Raw genomic sequence first — 23,764 nt, 5'->3', positions numbered from 1 at the left:
AAGTTTAGAATAATGATAATAAAAATGATTCAAAATCTTGAAAACACAATAGAGTTACAGATAAATAGCCAGGAGACAAGGATTGAGAAGATTCAAGGAATGTTTAACAAGGACATAGAAGAAATAAAAAAGAGTCAATTATCTTTCTGGCTTACTTCACTCTGTATAAGGGGCTCCAGTTTCATCCATCTCATTAGGACTGGTTCAAATGAATTCTTTTTAATGGCTGAGTAATATTCCATGGTGTATATGTACCACAGCTTCCTTATCCATTCGTCTGCTGATGGGCATCTAGGTTGCTTCCATGTCCTGGCTATTATAAACAGTGCTGCGATGAACATTGGGGTGCACGTGTCTCTTTCAGATCTGGTTTCCTCAGTGTGTATGCCCAGAAGTGGGATTGCTGGGTCATATGGCAGTTCTATTTCCAGTTTTTTAAGGAATCTCCACACTGTTCTCCATAGTGGCTGTACTAGTTTGCATTCCCACCAACAGTGTAAGAGGGTTCCCTTTTCTCCACACCCTCTCCAGCATTTAATGCTTGTAGACTTTTGGCTAGCAGCCATCCTGACTGGCATGTAATGGTACCTCATTGAGGTTTTGATTTGCATTTCTCTGATAATGAGTGATGTGGAGCATCTTTTCATGTGTTTGTTAGCCATCTGTATGTCTTCTTTGGAGAAATCTCTGTGTAGATCTTTGGCCCATTTTTTGATTGGGTCATTTATGTTTCTGGAATTGAGCTGCAGGAGTTGCTTGTATATTTTTGAGATTAATCCTTTGTCTGTTGCTTCGTTTGCTATTATTTTCTCCCAATCTGATGGCTATCTTTTCACCTTGCTTATAGTTTCCTTTGTAGTGCAAAAGCTTTTAAGTTTCATTAGGTCCCATTTGTTTAGTTTTGCTTTTATTTCCAATATTCTGGGAGGTGGGTCATAGAGGATCCTGCTGTGATTTATGTCGGAGAGGGTTTTGCCTATGTTCTCCTCTAGTTTTATAGTTTCTGGTCTTACATTTAGATCTTTAATCCATTTTGAGTTTATTTTTGTGTATGGTGTTAGAAAGTGTTCTAGTTTCATTCTTTTACAAGTGGTTGACCAGTTTTCCCAGCACCACTTGTTAAAGAGGTTGTCTTTTTTCCATTGTATATCCTTGCCTCCTTTGTCAAAGATAAGGTGTCCATAGGTTCGTGGATTTATCTCTTGGCTTTCTATTCTGTTCCATTGGTCTATATTTCTGTCTTTGTGCCAGTACCATACTGTCTCACAACAACCTATGGGACACTGTAAAAGCAGTGCTAAGGGGAAGGTTCATAGCATTACAGGCTTACCTCAAGAAACAAGAAAAAAGTCAAATAAATAACCTAACTCTACACCTAAAGCAACTAGAGAAGGAAGAAATGAAGAACCCCAGGGTTAGTAGAAGGAAAGAAATCTTAAAAATTAGGACAGAAATAAATGCAAAAGAAACTAAAGAGACAATAGCAAAAATCAACAAAGCTCAAAGCTGGTTTTTTGAAAAAATAAACAAAATTGACAAACCATTAGCAAGACTCATTAAGAAGCAAAGGGAGAATAATTAAATTAACAAAATTAGAAATGAAAATGGAGAGATCACAACAGACAACACTGAAATACAAAGGATCACAAGAGACTACTACCAGCAGCTCTATGCCAATAAAATGGACAACTTGGATGAAATGGACAAATTCTTAGAAAAGTATAACTTTCCAAAACTGAACCAGAAAGAAATAGAAGATCTTAACAGACCCATCACAAGCAAGGAAATTGAAACTATAATCAGAAATCTTCCAGCAAACAAAAGCCCAGGACCAGATGGCTTCACACCTGAATTCTATAGATTTTTTTTTTTTTAAATCTGTGATCAGTTTTGTTTTGTATTTTTTATATTGTATTTTTGAGAGTCAAAATTCAATTTTAGGTTTTTAATCTTTGCTTTTTGATATTTGTTATCAATTTTGTGCCTTAAACAATCTAACCTTCAGAATCATTTTCACTTAGGGATTTGATAACTGGCTCGATTGCTCTCTCCCCTTTTGACTCTGTCTTTTCTCCTCCTGGTCACCTCTATCTCACTCCTCCCTCTTCTCTTCTCTATATAACTCTGTGAATCTCTCTGGTTATTCCTGGCTGTGGAGAGTTGTTTCACCATTAACCTAGGGATTTTATCTTCTGTGCTGTATGGATGGAGTAGTCTTGAGGCTACTCAAGTAAGAGAAAGACAGAAAGCCAGAGGCAGGAGGCTCAAATCTAGAACTTTAGAACATCAAAGAGTTCCTGACTCCAGGGGACATTAATAGACAAGAGACCATCCAAAAGTCTCCATACCTACACTGAAGCCAAGCTCCACCCAAGAGCCAGCAAGTTCCAGTGCAAGACACATCATGCTAATTCTCTAGCAAAACAGAAATGCAACCCTGAAAATTAAAAGGTGGGCTGCCCAAAGTCATACTAAACTCACTACTGGACACTTCATTGCATTCCAGAGAGAAGAGATATAGTTCCACCCACCAGAACACAGACATAAGTTCCCCCAGACAGGAAACCTTGACAAGCCACTGATCCAAACCCACCCATAGGTAGCAGATTCCACAATTAAGAGGAGCCATGAACTTCCAGCCTGCAGAATGGGCACCCCAAACTCATCAATATAAACAGAATAAAAAGACAAAGAAATACTCAGCAGGTGAATGAATATGATAAAAATCCACTAAACCAAACAAAAGAGGAGGAGATAGGGAGTCTACCTGAAAAAGCATCCAGACTAATGATAGTAAAGATGATTCCAAAATCTTGAAATAAAATGGAGATACAGATAAATAGAGTAGAGACAAGGATTGAGAAGATGCAAGCAATATTTGACAAAAACCTAGAAGAAATAAAGTCAATCAATAATGAGCAATGAAATAACTGAGATTAGTAACACTCTGGAGGGAACCAATAGTAGGATAACTGAGAAAGAAGAGAGGATAAAAGAGGTGGAATATAGAATGGTGGAAATAAATGAAGCAGAGGGGGAAAAAGAATAAAAAAAAAATGAGGACATCCTCAGAGACCTCTGAGACAATGTTAAATGCTGCAGCATTTGAACCACAGGTGTCCCAAAAGAATAATACCAAAAGAAAGGGCATAAAAAAATACCTGAGGAGATAATAGTTGAAAACCTCCCAAATATGGGGAAAGAAATAGGCACCCAAGTCCAAGAAATCCAGAGAATCCCAAACAGGATGAACCTAAGGACAAATATGCCAAGACACTTATTAATCAAACTAACAAAAATTAAACACAAAGTACAAATATTAAAATCAGCAAGGGAAAAGAAACAAATAACACACAAGGGGATCCCCATAAGAATAACAGCTGATCTTTCAATAGAAGCTCTTCAGGCCAGAAGGGGATGGCAGGACATACTTAAAGTGATGAAAGAGAAACACCTACAACCCAGATTACTGTACCCAGCAAGGGTCTCATTCAAATATGAAGGAGAAATCAAAAGTTTTACAGATAAGCAAAAGTTGAGAGAATTCAGCACCACCAAACCACTTCTTCAACAAATGCTGAAGGATCTTCTCTAGACAGGAAACACAGAAAAGGTTTATAAAACAGAACTCAAAACAACAAAGTAAATGTCAATGGGATCATACTTATCAATAATTACCTTAAATATAAATGAGTTAAATGCTCCAACCAAAAGACAAAGACTGGCCAAATGGATAAAAAAAAAAAACCAGGAACCCTATATATTCTGTATACAAGAGACTCACCTCAAATCTAGGGACACATACAGACTGAAAGTGACAGGCTTGAAAAAGTTATTTCATGAAAATGGAGACCAAAAGAAAGCAGGAATTGCAATATTCATATCAGAGAATATAGATTTTGAAATAAAGACCATGATAAGAGACAAAGCAGGACACTACATAATGATCAAGGGATGACTCCAAGAAGATATAACAATTATTAACATACATGCACCCAACATAAAAGCACCCCAATGCATAAGGCAAATGCTAACAAGTATGAAAGGGGAAATTAGAAGTAACACAATAATAGTGGGGAACTTTAATACCACAGTCACCTATGGATAGATCAACCAAACAGAAAATTAGCAAGGAAACACAAGCTCTAAATAATACAATGGACCAGTTAGACCTAATTGACATCGACAGGGCATTTCATCTAAGAACAATGGATTTTGCCTTTTTCTAAATTGCACACACAACTTTCTCCAGGATATATCACATCCTTTTCCACAAATTTAGCCTTGGTAAATTTTAAAAAATTGAAATCATTTCAAGCATCTTTTATGCTCAAAATGAAGTAAGATTAGATATCAACTACAGGAAAAAAAAACTATAAAAAACACAAAAATGTGTAGACTAAACAACAGAGTTCTGAATAACCAACAGATCATGGTAGAAATCAAAAAGTATCAAAATATGCATAGAAACAAATGAAAATTAAAACACAGTAACCCAAAATCTATGGGATTCAGGAAAAGCAGTGCTAAGAGGGAGATCCATAGCAACACAAGCCTACCTCAAGAAAAAAGAGAACCATAAAATAAACAACCTAACTTTGCACCTAAAATAACTATCAAAAAAGAACAGAAGGACCCCAAAGTTAGTAAAAGGAAAGAAATTATGAAAATCTAAGCAGAAATAAATGAAAAAGAAATGAAGGAGACTGTGACAAGCATCCCAAGTTAGTAAAAGGAAAGAAATTATGAAAATCTGAGCAGAAATAAATGAAAAAGAAACGAAGAAGACTGTGACAAGCATCAACAAAACTAAAAGTTTTTATCTTTTTAAAAATATTTTTATCTTATAGACAAATCATTAGCCAGACTCAAAAGAAAAAAAGGGAGAAGAATAAAATTAATAAAATTATAAATTAAAATGGAGAAATCACAACAGAAAACACAGAAATACAAAATAATATAAGAGACCTATATGAGCAATTGTATGCCAATAAAATGGTCAACTTGGAAGAAATGGGCAAATTCTTATAGAAGTGTAACATGGGGTTTATTCCCGGAGGTAAGGATTCTTCAATATTTGTAAATCAAGCAATGTGATTCACCATATTAACAAATTGAAAGATCAAAACCATATGACTATCTCAATAGATGCAGAGAAAGCCTTTGGCAAATTTCAACACCCATGTATGATAAAAACTCTCCAGAAAGCATGCATAGAAGGAACATACCTCAACATAATAAAAGTCATATACAACAAACCCACAGCAAACATTAACCTCAACGTGCCCATTCTCACCAGTACTATTCAACATAGTTTTGGAAGTCCTAGACACAGCCATTAGAGAAGAAAAAGAAATAAAAGGAACCCAGACTTGAAAATAAGAATTAAAACTCTGTTTGCAGATGACATGATCCACTACTTTGAAAACCCTAAAGATACCACCCGAAAATTTCCAGAGCTAGTCAGTGTATATAGTAAAATTGCAGGATATAAAATTAATACACAGAAATCCCTTGCATTCCTGTACACTAATAATGAAAAAAATGAGAAATTAAGGAAATATTCTCATTCTCCATTGCAATGAAAAGAATGAAATACTTAGGAATAAATTAACCTATAGGAACAAAAGACCTATATACAGAAAACTATAAAAGACTGATTAAATAAATCAAAGATGACACAAATAAATGGAGAAATATATCATGTTTGTGGATTGGAAAATCGATATAGTGAAAATGAGTATACTACCCCAAACAATCTATACATTCAAAGAGATCCCTATCAAGCTACCAATGGTATTTTTTCACAAAACTGGAACAAACAATTTCACAATTTGTATGCAAGCACAAATAACCTCGAATAGAGACAGAAATCTTGAGAAAAAAGACTGGAACAGGAGGAATCAACCTTCCTGACTTCAGACTATACTACAAAGCTACAATCATCAAAACAGTATGGTACTGGCACAAAGAAATATAGATCAATGGAACAAAATAGAAAGCCCAGAGATAAAAGCAAACACCTATGGACACCTCACCTTGACAAAGGAGGCAAAAGTATGCAATAGAGAAAAGACAATCTATTTAACAATTGCTGCTGGGAAAACTGGTCAACCACCTGTAAAAGAATGAAACTAGAACACTTTTTAACACTGTACACAAAAATAAACTCAAAATGGATTAAAGATCTAAACATAATACAAGAAACTATAAAACTGTTAGAGAAAAACATAGGCAGAACACTGTCTGACATAAATCACAGCAAGATCCTCTATGATCCATCTCCCAGAGTAATGGAAATAAAAACAAAAAATAAATGGGACCTAATTAAGTTTAAAATATTTTGCACAACGAAGGAAACTGTAAGCAAGGTGAAAAGGCAGCCTTCATAATGGGAGAAAATAATAGCAAATGAAGCAACTGACAAAGAATTAATCTCCAAAATATACAAGCAACTCATGCAGCTCAATACCAGAAAAATGAACACCCAATCAAAAAGTAGGCCAAAGAACTGAATAGACATTTCTCCAAAGAAGGCATACAGATGGCTAATAAACACATGAAAAGATGCTCAACATCACTCATTATTAGAGAAATGGAAATCAAAACCATAATCTCATGCCAGTCAGAATAGCTGCCTTCAAAATCTACTAACAGAAAATGCTGGAGAGGGTGTGGAGAAGAGGGAACCCTCTTACACTGTTGAGGGAATGCAAACTGGTACAGCCACTATGGAGAACAGTGTGGAGATTCCTTAAAAAACTGGAAATAGAACTGCCATACAACCCAGCAATCCCACTGCTGGGCATACACACTAAAGAAACCAGAATTGAAAGAGGCACAAGTACACCAATGTTCATTGCAGCACTGTTTACAACAGCTAGCATATGGAAGCAAACTAGATGTCCATCAGCAGATGAATGAATAAGGAAGTCATGGCACATATACACAATGGAATATTACTCGGCTATAAAAAAGAATGCATTTGAGTCAGTTCTAATGAGGTGGATGAAACTGGAGCTTATTTTACAGAGTGAAGTAAGTCAGAAAGAAAAACACCAATACAGTATATTAAGACATATAAATGGAATTTAGAAAGATAGTAAGGCAGAAAGAGACACAGCTGTAAAGAACAGACGTTGGGACTCTGTGAGAGACGATAAGGGTGGGATAAATTTAGAGAATAGCACTGAAACATAGATATTACCATATGTAAAATAGGTGACCAGTGCAAGTTCTATGCATGAAGCAGGGCACTCAAACCTGGTGTTCTGGGATAATCCAGAGGGATAGTTCAGAGAGGGAGGTGTGAGGGTATTTCAGGATGGAGGGGCACATGTGCACTTATGGTGGATTCATGTCAATGTATGAAAAAATCCACCAAAACACTGCAAATAATTATCTTCCAATTAAAATAAGTAAATTAATTTTTAAAAAGAAAGGCAGAGGAAACAGATATCAAATTGCCAACATCCATTGGATTATAGAAAGAGCAAGAGAGCTCCAGAAAAACATGTGCTTCCACTTCATTGGCTACACTGAAGTCTCTGACTATGTGGATCACAACAAACTGTGGAAAATCTGAAAAGAGATAAGAATACTAGACCACCTTACCTGCCTCCCTAAGAAATCTGTATACATGTCAAGAAGCAGCAGTTAAAACTGGACATGGAATAGTGGACTGGTTAACAGTTGGGAAAGGAGTACGTCAAGGCTTTATTTTGTCACCCTACTTATTTAATGTATATGCAGAGTACATCATGTAAAATGCTGGGATGGATGAATCACAAGCTGGAATCAAAATTATCTGGATGAATAACCTCAGATATGCAGATGACAACACCCTAATGGCAGAAAGTGAAGAGGAACTAAAGAGCCTCTTGAGAAAGGTGAAAGAGGAGAGTGAAAAGTTGGCTTAACACTCAACATTCAAAAAACTGAGATTATGGCATCTGGTCCCATCACTTCATGGCAAATAGATGGGGAAAAAATGGAAACCGTTACAGACTATTTTCTTGAACTCCAAAATCACTGCAGATGGTGACTGCGGCCATGAATTAAAAGATGCTTGCTTCTTGGAGTAAAGAGGCTGTATATTGTCATGCTGCTTATTTAGCATATATGCAAACTACATCATGCAAAATGCCAGGCTGGATGAAGCACAAGTTGCAATCAAGATTGCTGGGAGAAATATAAGTAACCTCAGATATTCAGATGACACCACCCTTATGTCAAAAAGCAAAGAGGAACTAAATAGCCACTTGATGAAAGTGAAAGAGGAGAGTGAAAAAGCTAGGTTAAAACTCAACATTCAAAAAATGAAGATCATGACAACCAGTACTATCACTTCATGGCAAATAGATGGGGAAATAGTGGAAACAGTGACAGACTTATTTTCTTGGGCTCTGAAATCAATGCAGATGGTGACTGCAGTCATGAAGTTAAAAGACACTTGCTCCTTGGAATAAAATCTATGACAAACCTAGACATCATATTAAAAAGTAGAGACATTACTTTGCTAACAAAGGTCCATCTAGTCAAAGCTATGATTTTCCAGTAGTCGTGTATGGATGTGACAGTTGGACCATAAACAATGCTGAGCACCAAAGAATCGATGCTTTTGAACTGTGGTGTTGAAGAAGACTCTTGAGAGTCCCTTGGACTGTGAGGATATCAAATTAATCAATCCTAAAGGAAATCAGTCCTGAATATTCATTGAAAGGACTGATGCTGAAGCTGAAGCTCTAGTACTTTGGCCACCTGATGTGAGGAAATAACTCATTGAAAAGACCCTGATACTGTGAAAGATTGAAGGCAGGAGGAGGAGCAAATGACAGAGGATGAGTTGATTGGATGGCATCACTGACTCAATGGACATGAGTTTGAGCAAGCTCTGGGAGTTGGTGATGGACAGGGAAGCCTGGTGTGCTGCAGTCCATGGGGTCACAATGAATCAGACACAACTGAGCAACTGAACTGAAGTGAATTGCTTCTTGGAAGGAAAGCTATGATAAACCTACACAGTGTATTAAAAAACAGAGACATCACTTTGCTGACAAAGGTTCACATAGTCAAAACTATGGTTTTTCCAGTAGTCATGTACAGATGTGAGATTTGGACCATAAAGTAAGCTGAGTCCTGAAGAACTGATGTTTTTCATCTGTGGTGGCAACGATGTTTGCAAGTCCCTTGCACAGCAAGATCAAACCAGTCAATCTTAAAGGAAATCAACCTTGAATATTCACTGGGGGTACTGATGTTGAAGTTGAAGCTACAGTATTTTGACCACTTGATGTGAACTGTCAAATCTTTGGAAAAAAAAACTTTGATTTTGAAAAGATTGAAGGCATGAGGAAAAATGGGCGACAGAGAATGAGATGTTTGGATGGCATCATTGACTCAATGGACATGAGTTTGGCCAAATCTTGGGAGATAGTGTTGGACAGGGAAGCCTGGCATGCTGCAGTCTATGGAGTCACAAAGAGGTGGACATGACTGAGCAACTTGACAACAACAACAATATTATACAAGGAAGCCAAGAACACTCAATTGAGATAAGATAATCTCTTCAACAAATGGTACTTGGAAAACTGGATAGACACATACAGAACAATGAAATTAGACCCCTATCTTACACCAATCACAAAAGTTAACTTTAATGGATTAAGACTTAACCTAATATATAATACCAAAAACTTCCATAGGAAAGCATTTGGAAAAATCTCTTTAACATAAATGTTGGTAATGATTTTTTGGATGAACATCAAAACCACAGACAACAAAAGCAAAAATCAACAAATGGGATATATAAAACTTAAAAGTTTCTGCACAGATAAATAAATTATTAACCAAAGAAAGTGTAACTTGTAAAATGGAAGAAAATTTTGCAAACTATATATTAGATAAGGGGTTAATATCCAAAATATATAAAGAATTATTACAACTCAATAACAAAAAGCAATATGATTATAAAATGAGCAGAGTGACTAAATAGACATTTTCCCAAAGACATCCAAAAGGCCAACAAGTGCATGAAAAAGTATTCAGCATCCCTATAATCTCCTGGAGAAAGGAATGGCTACCCACCCCAGTATTCTTGCCTGGAGAATCCCATGGAGAGAGGAACCTGGCAGGCTACAGTCCTTGTGGTCGCAAAGAGTTGGACACCACTGAACTAACACTTTGACTGTCAATTACCAGAGAAATGCTAATCAAAATCACATTAAGCTGTCACCTCACACCTGTTAGAATGGCTACTATCAGGAAGACAAGATCTAACAAGTGTTGGTAATTATGTGGATAAAAGGAAACTTTGTGAAATGTTGGTGGGAATTTAAGTTGGTTCAGCTCCTATGGAAAACAATATGGAGGTTCCTCAAACACTTAAAGATATATCTATAATATGATCCTGCAATCCCACTTCTGGGTATATACATGAGGGAAATGAAAATAGAATATTAAAGAGATATATTCTTTCCCAGGTTTACTGTTGCATTATTCACCATAGCCAATATCTGGAAATAACCTAGGTTCTCATTAGTGGGTGAACAGAATAAGATATAAGATTATATAGGTAGATAGATAAAGATATAATATATAAGAATAATCTATATATAATATATATATAGATGTGTATACACGCACACATATATATGTATGTGTAGAGAGACACAGAGAGAATAGAATAGAATGATATTCAGATGTGAGAAAGAAGGACATTCTGCCATTTGCAACAATGTGGATGGACCTTGAGGGCATTAAACTAAATCAGATAATTCAGACAGTGAAAGCCAATGCTGTATCTTATTATTTACATGTGGAATCTAAAAACAGTCAAAATCACAAAAAAAACAAAAGAAACGGGGGTGTAAGACAGATGTTTTTTAAGGGTACAAGCTTGAAGGAAGCAGCTAACAAGTCTTGGAGATCTAATTCACAGTATAGAGAATATAGACAACAGTACTGTATTAATACAATAATCATCAAAACTTGCTAAGAGATTAGAACTTAATTATTCCAATCATTAAATAGAAATGATAATTATGTACTATGATAGAGATGCTAATTATCTGTATAATTACAATTATATAAAATTAAAATTATATATATATATATATAAAATTAAAAAAAAAATAAACCATTGAATGTGCTCAATATCATTATAGAGATGAAAGAGGATTGGGTCGTAAAAATTATCCAATCTGCAGAAAAGAGAGAAAAAAATTTAAAGCAAACTGGGGTTCAGAAGCCTACGGAATAAAATCAGAAGGTATAACATTTAGGTTGCTGGAGTCCCAGAAGGGGAGGAAAAAGATACTGGTAAGAAAAAAAAAATTGAAGAAGTTATTTCCAAAGTTTGACTAAATTTGATAAAAGATAAAAATCTATAAATTCATGGGTGCACACGTATTAAATTGTATATTTTAAATATGCACAGTATTTTGTGTTTGAATTATACCTCAATAAAACTTTTCAAAAGACCTGCCAATGTTAAAGCTTACAGTTTTACACATGAATTACTTCACTGTTAAAAACAAGATATTAGTATTATTATTCATTAGAAAAATGCAATTAAAATCATAGTGAGGCAGCAAAATACAGCTACTAGAATAGTGAAAGATTTTTTTATATATATATAGCAGCAATACTATATGCTGAGGAGAAGTAGGAGAAACTGGAATTAACATATATAGCTGATCAGAATGAAAAATGCTAGAGCCACTTGGAGAAACAGTTGTTTCTTATAAAATTAAATGTGCTCTCACCATATGACTCAGTAATTCTATTCTTTTTTTTTTTTTTTCGTTTATTTTTATTAGTTGGAGGCTAACTACTTCACAACATTTCAGTGGGTTTTGTCATACATTGACATGAATTAGCCATGGATTTACATGTATTCCCCATCCCGATCCCCCCTCCCACCTCCCTCTCCACCCGATTCCTCTGGGTCTTCCCAGTGCACCAGGCCCGAGCACTTGTCTCATGCATCCCACCTGGGCTGGTGATCTGTTTCACCATTGATAATATACATATTTCCATGCTGTTCTCTCTAAACATCCCACCCTCGCCTTCTCCCACAGAGTCCAAAAGTCTGTTCTGTACATCTGTGTCTCTTTTTCTGTTTTGCATATAGGGTTATCGTTACCATCTTTCTAAATTCCATATATATGTGTTAGTATACTGTAACGGTCTTTATCTTTCTGGCTTACTTCACTGTGTATAATGGGTTCCAGTTTCATCCATCTCATTAGAACTGATTCAAATGAATTCTTTTTACTGGCTGAGTAATATTCCATGGTGTATAGTACCATGGCTTCCTTATCCATTCATCTGCTGATGGGCATCTAGGTTGCTTCCATGTCCTGGCTATTATAAACAGTGCTGCAATGAACACTGGGGTGCACGTGTCTCTTTCAGATCTGGTTTCCTCGGTGTGTATGCCCAGAAGTGGGATTGCTGGGTCATATGGCAGTTCTATTTCCAGTTTTTTAAGGAATCTCCACACTGTTCTCCATAGTGGCTGTACTAGTTTGCATTCCCACCAACAGTGAAAGAGGGTTCCCTTTTCTCCACACCGTCTCCAGCATTTATTGCTTGTAGACTTTTGGCTAGCAGCCATCCTGACTGGCATGTAATGGTACCTCATTGTGGTTTTGACTTGCATTTCTTTGATAATGAGTGATGTTGAGCATCTTTTCATGTGTTTGTTAGCCATCTGTATGTCTTCTTTGGAGAAATGTCTGTTTATTTCTTTGGCCCATTTTTTGATTGGGTCATTTATGTTTCTGAAATTGAGCTGCAGGTGTTGCTTGTATATTTTTGAGATTAATCTTTTGTCTGTTGCTTCGTTTGCTATTATTTTCTTCCAATATGAGGGCTGTCTTTTCACCTTGCTTATAGTTTCCTTTGTTGTGCAAAAGCTTTTAAGTTTCATTAGGTCCCATTTGTTTAGTTTTGCTTTTATTTCCAATATTCTGGGAGGTGGGTCATAGAGGATCCTGCTGTGATTCATGTCGGAGAGTGTTTTGCCTATGTTCTCCTCTAGGAGTTTTATAGTTTCTGGTCTTACATTTAGATCAGTAATTCTATTCTTATGCATTTACCTCGGAGAAATGAAAATTTATATTCACAAAATAACTGTACAGTGGATTATTATGGTAATTTTATTTGTAATCACCAAAGCTTGAAAAATCCAAATGCAATTTGATTGGTGATGATGGATTAAAAAACTGGTACATTCATAAAATGTGGCACTACACAGCAATAAAACATGTGAAATATAGATTAATCTCAAATGCATTATGATAAACAAAAGCATATTTTATAGTATGACTGCATATTTCATAATTTAATTTATATAACATTCTGGAAAATGTTTTAAAATTTCATTTATGTTATAAGTTTCACTTATATAACTACAGAAATGGTTTCCACCGTTTGGAAGTGAACTGAAGGCTCGAATATAAAGTGGCAACAGAAAATAATTTTTTTAAAGCATTTTTGCATCCTGATCATGCAGGTGGTTGAAAGATTTGTAGAGCCACACACTAAAAAAGTAAATTTTAATGTATCAATTTTTAAAATAATAATTTAAAATATAAAATTAAGAAGGGCCACCACAGCCATGTCTTATCACTATCCTTAATATTTACCCAAAATTATTCCTAGAAATATATTTACTTAAAAAACTTGCACACATTTTAAGATCTTCAGAAATATAGTGTATTCTATATTCAGAAATATAGTGTATCCCAATGAACCAACTGGATTATCTTTCACCAGAGAGCTGTCCTGGGGGTAAAAAGGTGACAAGTATTTCACCTTAGGTTCTTGAGCAGACCTTGTTTCAATTTAATGAGCTGATGTTTTGATTAATAGTGTTTTCAGTAGAAGCTGTTATACCTATAATGATCATGGATTGTAGACATTTACACCTTAACAGGTAAGAGCCCTAGATCTAAACTCAGAAACTGCATACATTCAAATCAGAACTCAACTAATGCCTTAGCTATATGACTCTGAGTAAGTTATTTAACTTCTTCAAGCTTGAGTTTCCTTACACATACCATGAAAATCAATTAATGCCTGTCTCAGAGAGTGTCATTGTTTTTGTTCCATGGTAAATAATAAATAGTAATAAAAATGTTAGTTGTTGTAGATAATGATGATGATGATAAAGATTTATAATTTGAGAATTCAACAGTATCTGTTTAGCAGATGTATAGCATAGGAAGTTCTACATGCTTGCTTCTTACACTGACCCCTTCTCGAGAAGCAGCCTTAGGCAGTTGTTTCTGTATAAGATTGTCATGTCATGTGATATGGGACCTTGATATTCTGGCCACAAGTAACTGAAACAGGGATCTATGCAAAATCCAAAATAATACAAAACAAGGTTTCTTAACCTATTTGGGATAATGAAAATTTTTCCTCCTGAAAAAGCTACACATTAATTATACTTTGCCAAATATTTTAGGGAGTCTATGGCCCTCTTAAAGATCACTCTATATATATGTATTAGTATACTGTCTTGGTCTTTATCTTTCTGGTTTACTTCACTCTGTATAATGGGCTCCAGTTTCATCCATCTCATTAGAACTGATTCAGATGAATTCTTTTTAATGGTTGAGTAATATTCCATAGTGTATATGTACCACAGCTTCCTTATCCATTCGTCTGCTGATGGGCATCTAGGTTGTTTCCATGTCCTGGCTATTATAAACAGTGCTGCGATGAACATTGGGGTACACATGTATCCTTCAGATCTGGTTTCCTTGGTGTGTATGCCCAGAATTAGCCTCCAACTAATAAAAATAAATGAAAAAAAAAAAAAAGATCACTCTAATCCAAATGCCATATGGCATATACTGACACAAAAACAAAAATATAGATCAATGGAAATGGATAGAAAGTCTAGAGATAAAACCATGCACCTAATCTATGACAGAGGAGGCAAGAATATACAAGGGAGAAAAGACAGTCTCTTCAATAAGTGGTGCTGGAGAAACTACACAACTGCATGTAAAAGAATAAAATTATAATACTCCCTAACACCATGCACAAAAATAAACTCAAAATGGATTAAAGACCTAAATGCAAGAATGGATACTGTAAAACTTTTAGAGGGAAACATAGGCATAACACACCTCTGACATAAATTGCAGCAGGGTTTTGTTTTCATTCACCTAAAATAATGAAAATAAAAAATGGGACCAATTTAAACTTAAAAGCTTTTGTACAGCAAAGGAAACCATATGCAAAATGAAAAGACAGTGCTCTAGGTTATTATTGAGCCCTGGTTTGAGTTCCCTGAGTCATCCAGCAAATTTCCATTGGATGTCTATTTTACCCATGATAACGTATATTTTCATGGAAGGGTTGAATGGAGAGGGAGGTGGGAAATATGTTCAAGTAGGAGAGGACATGAGTAAACCTATGGCTGATTCATGTTGATGCTTGGTAGAAACCAATGCAATACTGTGAAACAATTATCCTCCCATTAAATTTTTTAAAAAAAGATATAGAAAAGAAAAGACAAACCTCAAAATGGGAGAAAATATTTGCAAACAGAACCACCAACAAGGTATTAACCTCCAAAATATACAAACAGCTCATGTAGCTCAATATTAAAACAAAATTAAAAAGACAAAGATCTAAATAGACATTTCTCCAAAGAAGACATATAGGCGATTAAAATGCACATGAAATTATGCTGAACATCATTAACAATTAGAGAAATGCAAATCAAAACTACAAAACTATCACCTCACACAGGTCAGAGTACCAGTCATCAAAAAGTCTACAAACAACAAATGCTGGAGAGGATGTGAAGAAAAAGGAAACCCCCTACACTGTTTTTGGAAATGTAAACTGCTACAGCCACTATAGATGACAATATGGGGGTTCCTTTAAAAAACTAAAAATAGAGCTACCATATGATTCACCAGTCCTATTCCTGGGTGTATATCTGAAGAAAGCCATAATTTGAAAAAGCCTCATCAAACCTCATTTCTTGGATTATTGAACTGCCTTGTGGCCAGCAGAGTGAGCTTGGAGTCAGTAACATATTGTTGGTTATAAATTCTGTGTTGTTCATTAAATCTTCAGAACTTACTCATCTTCTAATTGTAAGTTTCTACCTTTTGACCAACAGCTCATAATTCACTTACTCTCCAGCCCTTGGTAATAACTATCATACTCTCTGTGTTTTTTTTGTTTTTTTTTTTTTATTTTTATTTTTTATTTATTTTTTATTATTATTATTATTATTTTTTTTCCCAGTGGGTTTTGTCATACATTGATATGAATCAGCCATGGATTTACATGTATTCCCAATCCCAATCCCCCCTCCCACCTCCCTCTCCACCCAATTCCTCTGGGTCTTCCCAGTGCACCAGGCCCGAGCACTTGTCTCATGCATCCCACCTGGGCTGGTGATGTGTTTCACCATAGATAGTATACATGCTGTTCTTTTGAAATATCCCACCCTCACATTCTCCCACAAAGTTCAAAAGTCTGTTCTGTACATCTGTGTCTCTTTTTCTGTTTTGCATATAGGGTTATCGTTACCATCTTTCTAAATTCCATATATATGTGTTAGTATGCTGTAAAGATCTTTATCTTTCTGGCTTACTTCACTCTGTATAATGGGCTCCAGTTTCATCCATCTCATTAGAACTGATTCAAATGAATTCTTTTTAATGGCTGAGTAATATTCCATGGTGTATATGTACCACAGCTTCCTTATCCATTCATCCGCTGATGGGCATCTAGGTTGCTTCCATGTCCTGGCTATTATAAACAGTGCTGCGATGAACATTGGGGTGCACGTGTCTCTTTCAGATCTGGTTTCCTCAGTGTGTATGCCCAGAAGTGGGATTGCTGGGTCATATGGCAGTTCTATTTCCAGTTTTTTAAGAAATCTCCACACTGTTCTCCACAGTGGCTGTACTAGTTTGCATTCCCACCAACAGTGTAAGAGGGTTCCCTTTTCTCCACACCCTCTCCAGCATTTATTGCTTGTAGACTTTTGGATAGCAGCCATCCTGACTGGCGTGTAATGGTACCTCATTGTGGCTTTGATTTGCATTTCTCTGATAATGAGTGATGTTGAGCATCTTTTCATGTGTTTGTTAGCCATCTGTATGTCTTCTTTGGAGAAATGTCTGTTTAGTTCTTTGGCCCATTATTTGATTGGGTCATTTATTTTTCTGGAATTGAGCTGCAGGAGTTGCTTGTATATTTTTGAGATTAATCCTTTGTCTGTTTCTTCATTTGCTATTATTTTCTCCCAATATGAGGGCTGTCTTTTCACCTTGCTTATAGTTTCCTTTGTAGTGCAAAAGCTTTTAAGTTTGATTAGGTCCCATTTGTTTATTTTTGCTTTTATTTCCAATATTCTGGGAGGTGGGTCATAGAGGATCCTGCTGTGATTTATGTCGGAGAGGGTTTTGCCTATGTTCTCCTCTAGGAGTTTTATAGTTTCTGGTCTTACATTTAGATCTTTAATCCATTTTGAGTTGATTAAAACTCTCCAAAAAGCAGGAATAGAAGGAACATACCTCAACATAATAAAAGCTATATATGACAAACCCACAGCAAGCATCACCCTCAATGGTGAAAAATTGAAGGCATTTCCCCTGAAATCAGGAACAAGACAAGGGTGCCCACTCTCACCACTACTATTCAACATAGTGTTGGAAGTTCTGGCCACAGCAATCAGAGCAGAAAAAGAAGTAAAAGGAATCCAGATAGGAAAAGAAGAAGTAAAACTCTCACTGTTTGCAGATGACATGATCCTCTATATAGAAAACCCTAAAGACTCTACCAGAAAATTACTAGAGCTAATCAATGAATATAGTAAAGTTGCAGGATATAAAATTAACACGCAGAAATCCCTTGCAATCCTATATACTAACAATGAAAAAACAGAAAGAGAAATTAAGGAAACAATACCATTCACCATTGCAACAAAAAGAATAAAATACTTAGGAGTATATCTACCTAAAGAAACAAAAGACCTATACATAGAAAACTATAAAACACTGATGAAAGAAATCAAAGAGGACACAAACGGATGGAGAAACATACCGTGTTCATGGATTGGAAGAATCAATATTGTCAAAATGGCTATTCTACCCAAAGCAGTCTATAGATTCAATGCAATCCCTATCAAGCTACCAACGGTATTTTTCACAGAACTAGACCAAAGAATTTCACAATTTGTATGGAAATACAAAAAACCTCGAATAGCCAAAGTAATCTTGAGAAAGAAGAATGGAACTGGAGGAATCAACCTGCCTGACTTCAGACTCTACTACAAAGCCACAGTCATCAAGACAGTATGGTACTGGCACAAAGACAGAAATATAGATCAATGGAACAGAATAGAAAGCCCAGAGATAAATCCACGAACCTATGGACACCTTATCTTTGACAAAGGAGGCAAGGATATACAATGGAAAAAAGACAACCTCTTTAACAAGTGGTGCTGGGAAAACTGGTCAACCACTTGTAAAAGAATGAAACTAGAACACTTTCTAACACCATACACAAAAATATACTCTCTGTTTTTATAAGTTTATTCTTTTAGATTTTACATGTAAGTAGTATTATACAGTATTTGTCTTTTTCTGACTTATCTCACTTATCATACCCCCTTTCAGTTCCATGAATATCATCACTATGGTAGGAACCCCTTATTTCTCATAGATGAATAATATTTCATTGTGTTGGATGGCAAGGAGATAAAACCAGTCAATCTTAAGGGAAATAAACCCTGAATACTCATTGGAAGAACTGATGTTGAAGCTGAAGCTCCAGTATTTTGATCATCTGATGTGAACAGCTTACTCATTGGAAAAGTCCCTGATGCTGGATGGTATCACTGATGTAATGGACCTGAACTTGGGCAAGCTTTGGGAGATGGCGAGGGACAGGAAGGTCTGGTGTGCTGCAGTCCATGGGGTCACAAAGAGTCGGACATGACTGGGCGACTGAACAAAAACAACATAAATAGGTACCACATCCTTTTTATCCATTCATCCATTAATGGAAATAGATTGTTTCCATATCTTGGTTATTGTGAGTAACAATGCAACAAACATTTAAATGCAGTTATCTTTTTGGTATTCTGTTTCTCTTCCTTTGGTTATATACTAAGAAGTAGGATTGCTGTGTGATATGGTAGCTGTATTTTTCTTTGAAGAACCTTCATATTGTTTTCTGTAGTGGTTGAACCAATTTATATTCCCACCAATTGTGCTCAATGGTTCCCTTCTCTGCACATCCTTGTTAACACATGTTATCTTTTTTCTTAATTATAACCATTCCAACAGGTGTGAGGTGATATCTCCTCTTGGTTTTGATTTGTGTTTCCTTGACTATTAGTAATGTTAAGTATCTTTTGATGCATCTGTTGACCATTTGAAGACATTCTTTGGAAAATTGTCTGGTCAGTTTGTCAATTTTTAAGTTGATTTGGTTTGTTGTTGTTGTTATGAAGTTGTATGAGTATTCTGCATGCATTTTTATATTGACCATCATCTAATATATGGTTTGCAAATGTTTTCTCCCATTCTGCAGGTTGCCTTTTCATCTTGGTGATTATTTACTTTATTTGCAGAAGCTTTTTGATTTGATGTAGTCCCACTTGTTGATTTTTGCTTTTGTTAATAATGCTTTTGATGTTATATCCAAAATATCATTGCCAAGACAAATGTCAAGGAGCTTATTCCCAAAGTTTTCCTATGTAAGTTTTTGGTAACACAGCTTATGGTTAAGTCCATAATCCATTTCAAGTTAATTTCTTGAGTGTTATAAGATAAGGGATCAATTTCACCTTGTGTGATTTCTAGGTTTTCCAGACACCATATATTGAGGAAACTATTCTTTGTCATTGAGTAAACTTGGCTCCATTCTCAAATATTAGTTGATCTCATATGTGTGTGCAGGGATAATTTTTGGGCTCATTAGCCCAATCCACACTACAATGTGTCTATTTTTATGCCAAAACCATAATGTTTTATTAATAATTACTATGGATTTGCAATATAGTTTGAAATCAGGAATTGATATTAATATTAATTATTTTGATCCATGAGCAAGTATATCTTTCAAGATGATTGTATTTTTCCATTTCTTTCACCAAATTATTATGGATTTTATTGTACAGATCTTTCAATTCCTTGACTAAGTTTATTCCTAAGTATATTGCTGTTTATGGTACTATTGTGAATGTTATAGCATTCTTTCTTTCTTTCCAGATATTTCTTTGTTAGTGCATAGAAATGCCACTAATTCTTTTGTGTTAACATTATATCCTGCAACTTTACTGAATTTGTTAGTTATAACCGCTTTTTTTGTTGTTGAGTCTTCAGGTTTTCCTGTTTATAAAACTTTGGTGCTGTTGCCTTTTAGTCACTAAGTCGTGTCCAACTCTTCTGTGACCCCATAGACTGTAGCCCACCAGGCTCCTCTGTCTATGGGGTTTCCCAGGCAAGAATACCAGAGTGGGTTGTCATTTCCTTTTCCAGGGTAGTCTCCCTACCCAAAGATCAAACCTACATCTCCTGTATTGGCAGGCATATTCTTTACTGCTGAACCACAAGGGAAGCCCCAAAAGATCATTTTCAAATAACAACAGCTTTGGGCTTCTCCTGCAGTCTAGTTATTAAGACTCCATACTTCCAATGCAGGAGGCACAGGTTCAATCCCTGGTCAGGGAACAAAGATGCCACATGCCACAGATCATGACCCAAAAATCCAATTTTATGTCGTCTTTAAGATTTAGATGGCTTTTCCTGTGGGAGCTGCCGGGTTGAGAGGAGTGTGGCCTTCTCCTCTCCCCGCCATGGCATGTGCTCATCCACTGATATCAGTGTACTCTGAAAAGGGGGAGTCCTCTGGCAAAAATGTCACTTTGCCTGCTGTGTTCAAGGCTCCCATTTGACCCGATATTGTTAACTTTGTTCACGCCAACTTGCGCAAAAACAACAGACAGCCCTATGCTGTCAGTGAATTAGCAGGTCATCAAACCAGTGCTGAGTCTTGGGGTGCCGGTAGAGCTGTGGCTCAAATTCCCAGGGTTCGAGGTGGCGGGACTCACCGTTCTGGTCAGGGTGCTTTTGGAAATATGTGTCGTGGGGGCCGCATGTTTGCACCAAGCAAGACCTGGCGATGTTGTCACCGCAGAGTGAATACAACACAGAAGCAATATGCCATCTGCTCTGCACTGGCTGCCTCAGCCTTACCAGTGCTGGTCATGTCTAAAGGTAATCACATAGAGGAAGTTCCTGAACTTCCTTTGGTGGTTGAAGATAAAGTTGAAGGCTACAAGAAGACCAAGGAGGCTGTTTTGCTTCTGAAGAAACTTAAAGCCTGGAATGATATCAAAAAGGTTTACGCCTCTCAGCGAATGAGAGCTGGCAAAGGCAAAATGAGAAACCGTCACCGTATCCAGCACAGGGGACCCTGCATCATCTATAATGAAGACTATTGTATCATCAAGGCCTTCAGAAACAACCCTGGAATTACTCTGCTTAATGTAAGCAAGCTGAACATTTTGAAACTTGCTCCTGGTGGTCATGTGGGACGTTTCTGCATTTGGACTGAAAGTGCTTTCCGAAAGTTAGATGAGCTGTACAGCACTTGGCGTAAAGTAGTCTCCCTCAAGAGTAACTACAACTCCCCATGCACAAGATGCTCAATACAGACCTTAGCAGAATCTTGAAAAGCCCAGAAATCCAAAGAGCACTCCGAGCACCATGCAAGAAGATTCATTGCAGAGTCCTGAAGAAGAATCCACTGAAAAACCTGAGAATCATGTTGAAGCTTAACCCATACGCAAAGACCATGCACTAGAACACCATTCTTCGACAGGCCAAGAACCACAAAATCCACATGGATAAGGCAGCAGCAGCACCAGAAGCCAAATCAGATCAGAAGGGGGTTCAGTTCAAGAAGCCTGTGCTGGGAAACAAAGAAAAGAAGGCTGTTGGCGATAAGAAGCTGAAGAAGCCTGTGGTGGGAAAAAGGCTGCAGGGACCAAGAAACCAGCAGCTGAAAAGAAACCCACAGAAAAGAAACCCACCTCAGAGGAAAAGAAGGCTGCTGCATAAACTTAAATTTGTTTATTCCATAAATGCCAAATCATTTTGGACAGCTAATTTTGAATAAAGACCTGAACAAAGAGGCAATGAGAAACATGAAAAAAAAAAAAAAGATTTAGATGTATTTTGTTTCTTTATCTTGTCTAATTGCTCTAACTAGATCTTCCAGTACCGTGTTGAAAAATGATTGTAATAGTGGGCTTCCTTGTCTTGTTCCTAATATTAGAGGAAGAGGTTTCAATTTATCATCACGGATATAATATCAGCTGTGTATTTGGCACACCTGCTTTTATTATGGAAGGTGTGTTCCTTGAAGTAGCAAATTGCTGAAAAAAGTTTTTAATAAAAAAAAAACATTGCTGAATTTTGTCAATGATTTTTCTTTATCTATTTAAGTGATCATATAACTTTTATTACTTATCCCATTAATAACTTTTATTCAGTTCAGTTCAGTTCAGTCGCTCAGTCATGTCTGACTGTAACAGCACACCAGGCATCCCTGTCCATCACCAAGTCCCGGAGTCCACCCAAACCCGTTTCCATCGAGTCAGTGATGCCATCCAGCCATCTCATCCTCTGTCGTCCCCTTCACCTCCTGCCCTCAATCTTTCCCAGCATCAGGGTCTTTTCAAATGAGTCAGCTCTTCTCATCAGGGGGCCAAAGTACTGGAGTTTCAGCTTCAACATCAGTCCTTCCAATGAACACCTAGGACTGATCTCCTTTAGAATGGACTGGTTGGATTTCCTTGCAGTCCAAGTGATTCTAAAGAGTCTTCTCCAACACCACAGTTCAAAAGCATCAATTCCTCAGTACTCAGCTTTCGTTATAGTCCAACTCTCACATCCATACATGGCCACTGGAAAAACCATACCCTTGAATAGAATAGATGGAGCTTTGTTGACAAAGTCATGTTTCTGCTTTTTAATATGCTGTCTAGGTTGGTCATAAGCTTCCTTCCAAGGAGTAAGTGTCTTAATTTCATGGCTGCAATCACCAACTGCAGTGATTCTGGAGACCAAAACAATAAAGTCAGCCACTGTTTCCACTGTTTCCCTATCTATTTGCCATGAAGTGATGGGACTGGATGTCATGATCTATGTTTTCTGAATGTTGAGCTTTAAGCTAACTTTTTCATGCTTCTCTTTCACTGTCATCAAGAGGCTCTTTAGTTCTTCTTCACTTTCTGTCATAAGGGTGGTGTCATCTGCATAACTGAGGTTATTGATATTTCTCCCAGCAATCTTGATTCTAGCTTGTGCTTCCTTGAGCCCAGAGTTTCTCATGATGTATTCTGCATATAATTTAAATAATCAGGGTGACAGTATACAGCCTTGAAGAACTCCTTTTCCTATTTGGAAACTCTATACGGGTTTCTCAAGAGGCAGGTCAAGTGGTCTGGTATTCCCATCTCTTTCAGAATTTTCCGCAGTTTATTGTGATCCACATAGTCAAAGGCTTTGGCATAGTCAATAAAGCAGAAATAGATGTTTTCCTGGAACTCCCTTGCTTTTCCTATGATCCAGCAGATGTGGGCAATTTGATTTCTGATTCCTCTGCCTTTTCTAAAACCAGCTTGAACAGCTGGAAGTTCAAGGTTCACGTATTGCTGAAGCCTGGCTTGGAGAATTTTGAGCATTACTTTACTAGCGTGTGA

The 23,764-nt window shown here is 36.6% G+C and overlaps 1 pseudogene; it reads left to right on the top strand.

The window, feature by feature from the left end:
• The first annotated feature begins 15,858 nt into the window (after positions 1 to 15,858).
• Positions 15,859 to 22,191, top strand: LOC122690772 (annotated as a pseudogene).
• Positions 22,192 to 23,764: the final 1,573 nt, after the last annotated feature.

This window comes from Cervus elaphus, chromosome X, assembly GCF_910594005.1.
Source record: "Cervus elaphus chromosome X, mCerEla1.1, whole genome shotgun sequence".
Classification (NCBI taxonomy): Eukaryota; Metazoa; Chordata; class Mammalia; order Artiodactyla; family Cervidae; genus Cervus; species Cervus elaphus.
Note: the sequence above shows the minus strand (reverse complement) of the source record. Positions and strands in the feature narration are given on the sequence as shown.